Below are 5197 nucleotides of genomic sequence, written 5' to 3'. Positions count from 1 at the left end.
TATACTCATCCTTATCCTCAGAACTGTTGTATCTGAATGATCCGTCCTCAACTTGTCCAGTATAGATCTGCTTGTAGTGAACGCAATGCAGGGCCTAATCATGGCACTGTTAAATGCACCTTGAGCATGGAAATATAAAGCTTTCCATTCATTGATTCTGCTTTTTGATTGTTTGACTGTTTCGTTTCTTCTTCTCTGCGCGGTCTTCTTCAAAACCATCATCATCATCTTCTGTTTCCTCTTCCTCTTCAACCCTCTCCTCTTCAACCCCCTCCTCCTCTTCCTCCTTTTTTTTTTTTTTTTTTTTTGAACTGAATTGTTTGATTGATTCATTTTCTCTTCTCTTCCCCCCCACCCCCAAACACTCCCCTCCCCCCTCCATTCTTTCCATCTCTCAAAGTGTTCTTCCATGCACAAGTGGGAACCAGGACGGGGTGATGTAACCAGTTCCACCTCCCCTACTAGCAGCCTGCCCACTTCCCCACAGTCCGTCCGCACCTCGGGAAAAAGCCAGAGCTCCCGGAGCACTCTCGGGCGGGAGGTATTTTTTTTAACCTGACACCGTATGAAAGTCTCACCTTGCCTTATAAAGTCACCGTGTCTGTGTATCACCCTGTGTTACGTGTGCCGTGTTTGTGTGTTACCGTGTGTATTGTGTCATTGTTTCTATACTATGTCATCTGGCCTGTGTGTCACCCTGCCTGTGAGTGTTACTCGTCGTATTTGTGTGTTATTTGATTATCTTATTGTCTACAACATCTGCAGACGGTTCACTGGATAAAGAGATCACATCCAGAATCCAGAAGGCCAGCTAAGCACATGGAAGATTGGGAGTGAAGGTCCTCCGGCAGAAAGGCACTACACCGTCAACAGTATTTCAGCACTGCTCAATGACTGTGAAACGTGGACTCCGTATCGCCGGCACATCAGGCAGCTGGAACAGTTCCACGAGAGATCGCTGCGCATGATCATAAACAACCGCTGACAGGACAAAGTCACAAACAAAGAAGTGCTGGACAGAGCTGGCTCAACGAGCATTGAGTCGATGTTACTGAAGGCTCCGCATCGCTGGGTTGGCCGTGTGATCAGAATGGACGACAGTCGCATTCCCAGACAAAATAATGTAACGCAGACAGGGAAGGCCCAAACTGAGGTAAAAGGACATTTTGAAGAGTCACCTTAATTAAGCGGAGCGGCATTCAGGCTCGCGAACTTGAAGCCTCCGCAGCAAACAGACCAGCATGGATGTGTCTCATTTCCAGAATAACAAGAAGAGAACCGGCGACAGCGGCTCGTTGCTGTGAGAAACAGACGTCACACAGCAGCGTCCGCACCTTTTCAGACAACAGTACTTTACCGTTGAAACACCTGCGGGCGCATATGTGCTTCCTGTTTTGGACTGCGGGGCCACTTCTCATCACTGAGAACACAGACTACGTCATATTCGGACCACGATGGACTACTAAGAAGAAGGCTTATTTATACATCGCATATCTGCCATCAGAGACCAAGGTGTAAGCGCTGTATAAACACGAAGTCATTTTGCACAACAGGCTGCCTTCCCGTTGTTAATGTGTGTATGTGTCATCGTCTGTATATATCATCTAGTCTGTGTGTCACCATGTCTTCGTCTTACTATATGCATGTGATACTGTGTCGAGCGTTTTTTTTTTTTTTTTTTTTTTTTTTTTTGGGGGGGGGGGGGGGGGTTCTCTCTCTTTTAACGTCTTTTCACATGTGCGTTTCTAGACGGGCGGTGCGAATGTCACCGTGTTTGCCCACGTGCCATTGAATTTGTGTGTAACCATAATATATGTGTCTGTGTGTCAACGGATCCAGTTTTGTCACCCTGTGTATAAGTCGTGGGATAAAGAGGTGAGACTGAACTTTACAGTCTACATTTCGCCGGGGAAAACATGTAATGAGATTGAGTGTGAGGTCTACAAGAATGATATTGAAACCGGAAAAAAAACAACTGTTTCTGATGGAATGCTACGAAACCAAAGTTTTACATCTGATTGTTGCGTCGTTAAATCTTTTTTTTTTTTTCATTACAATTCACTTAGGTATACCTCTTTTGACACCGAGACAGATAGTCTTTGAATATCCTACGGGAAAAAAAGCTTTCATATCTCTCTTTTCATGAGAAACCCAGACTCCTTTCATGCCCTAAGTATTTAGATTTTATACTTCCTCCATACTTCCATCCCCCCCCCCCACCGCCCCCTCCCCATTTATTCCCACAGCACTCCAAGTCAAACCTTTGCATCCGCGCATTCGTATGCACATACGCATATGCAACTGCACGCACGTGTGCACATTCGCACCCACGTACACATTAATAGTCATCAAGTACGCAGTCACAAACGGGCTCTCGCGCATATGAACGTTAACGTGTGCAGACAGACACGCACGCCTGTGAACGTGTGAACCTGTGTACAGCATACATACAAAAAGGTGATTCAGTTATGATATGCTCGTTAAACGTTTAGTTATTTACTTATCTATGTAATCGTGTGTGTGTGTGTGTGTGTGTGTGTGTGTGTGTGTGTGTGTTAACTTTCAGAAGTAATGCCAGTGCGGAAATGCCAATGAAGCGTTCCCAGACCTGTGTTTGACGTGAAGCTATAGCAACCAACAAATCCCATTGAATCGTTTTCCAACACCATGGTTACCGGTTGTTGTATTTTTTTTTTTTTCTTTCGTGGAACGATGTCAGTTTCATGATCTATCGACCTCGTTAAATCTCACGTACACTGATATTTCAGTTTGTGAATTAAAAAAAAAAAAAGTTTAGGGAAGATCCAACGCAGTCAGGAAGAAATCGAAAACTATATGATAAAAAAACAAATGATTACACAGAAGAAAAAAAAAAGTACCAGGTTTCATTGTTGTTCACAACGATGAAGAAAGATAATTCAAAGATGACAGCTCCTTTCCTCTTTCAAATTCCGATCGAGCAGTTGTTGTGAACAGGTAATTGGGTCATTTTCGGTGGGTTTGTTCGCTTTTGTCACACTGTCGTGTTAAAAAAACCCTTAAAACTGTTCCTGTATGCGTTAGAACTGATGGGTATATTATAGTTACTTTTGTTGGGTTTTTTGTGTGCTTTGTTTCGTTAGCTTTGTTTTTTTTGTTTTTTTTTTTAAAAATAGGAATTTGTTTTCATTCCTTACAAACAGTTATCGTTGGTCTTCCACTGAACTTGAATTTATTGATGGTTTGTGTTTCGCTTCTGCATAAAGTATAGGCCTATCTTAAGTTTTCTGGTCTGTTTCGAGTGTTCGCGTCTGCTACAGTTCTCGATAAAAAGAATTCACATCTGATTCAAGCGCAGTATGAGTCCGTTGCGGTGTTTTTCTTGTTCTTCTTTCTCTACCGTTTTCATTGCTCTGTTCATCTCTTCTTCTTTTTTTTCTGAAGTAAATGTCTTTCCAGTAGGGTAGGTATGGGTAACTGCGAACGATTCGTATACCGCCCCACTTCGAAGCGTTTTTAACAGTTGCATTTTACAATTTTACGTCTGCTTCGACCTTTTCCTAATACTTTTAATGAATATCCATTTCAAAGAACCAGTCAAACATCAGCTATTTCGGACTATTTCCGCGCTATTTCTTCTCTTAGCGTACCACTCAAAATCCTAAAATCAAGGAAAGCATGTTGCAGGACTTGAACTTTGACACAATTTAAAACAATTATATTTGATCGGATATGTTGAATGCGCATTACCATTGCTGGGAGAATTTAAGAAAGCATATTGGTGACAGATCAGAACGTCAGTTTGACAGGAATCTGCAAAATATTGTCGTTTGCAATCAGACCATGTATAGCTAGGATATTTCGACATGAGTATTTGCGAACGATGCAGCCCAGTTACTGAGCACTCTCAAAAGAGTGTGTTTGTGTGCGATGTGGGTTGTGTGTGTTTAAACGAGTTTGTGTCTTTGTGTGCATGTGTGATCAAAACCAACAATACAACAGTCTAGTGGGATGTTCCGATAATATGTCAAAGGAGTTTAAAGACCTGCTTCTGTTTTAATTGTCTACATGTACCCAAAGCCATCATTCGCAATTACATTTGCATTTACCCTCAGGCACCCTAGCTATTTCAAACGTCAACAAAACGTTGAAAAGAATGAACAGACAAACTTTTCCTGGCGCAACCAGTCGGAGAAAGCCTTCAAAAACAAAAAAAACTACGTACGTTTGACTGTCATACGACATAATATCTTTACAGTACACACGTTGCGCTGGTCGCTTCGACTGGGTCGTTCGCAATTACCCATACCTACCCTACGAGCTGTGGTGAATTGGTGAGGGGAAGGAAGTGATGGGGATGTCAGCGAGAGTTTGGTGTGTGGGACACAGCGTTTGGGGGATGGAAGAGAGAGAGCCTCAATGGCAGCAGACCCAACTGTGAAGAAGCACATAGTGGGGGTACTCTCCCTTGGAACACGAGAGCGCGGCCAGACTGCCCAGCACAGAGTTGGATACATATATGATTTGGTGTTTGGTGTATAATCATGTTTGTGGTTTTTATGTTTACTTTTTTTGTTTGGTTTGTTTTGTTTGTTTGTGGTTTACAGAATACAGATTACTTTATTATCTCAATAAGAGAAGTTCATGTTTTGTTGTTGTTGTTTTAATCCTCCGGCCAAAAATTGACGGAATGGTCAGCATTTGGTGTATGACTGAACGTATGCCTTTTTTTTCGCTTTTTTTTTTTTTTTTTTTTTTCGTGGATTCTACTGGATCGACATTGACGATGCTTTTCAGCTCTGACATGGCCTCGTGTGGCCGGCTGAACTTGAAGCAACAGTGATACAAGTCGCACAGTTGTGTATATATCCAGGGTAAACCTCGAGGAAAGAATATTATTCATGTAAAATTTAGTGATCATGTGTATTGAAGTCGACAGTATTCACTGGGGGTGCTGATGGAGAGGCAGGTGTGTTTATTCCTTGGGTTTTATCCTCCTCATCTCTTCTTCTGTCTGCGACGTCTTCTTTCCTCCTGGTGCACAAGCCTTGCATGATGGTCTTGGCATAGCTGTGACAACGATCAAGATCTACCGTGTTACAAGTATAGCTGGATACTACACATGCATTACCAAAGCTATAGTTTCATTTTCTCAAGGAGGCGTCACTGCACGCTAGCGACACATCTGCTATGCAGACGCCTGACCAGCAGCGTAACC

The sequence above is a fragment of the Babylonia areolata genome, chromosome 25, assembly GCF_041734735.1.
Source record: "Babylonia areolata isolate BAREFJ2019XMU chromosome 25, ASM4173473v1, whole genome shotgun sequence".
NCBI classification, from domain to species: domain Eukaryota; kingdom Metazoa; phylum Mollusca; class Gastropoda; order Neogastropoda; family Buccinidae; genus Babylonia; species Babylonia areolata.
This window is presented reverse-complemented; position numbering follows the sequence as displayed.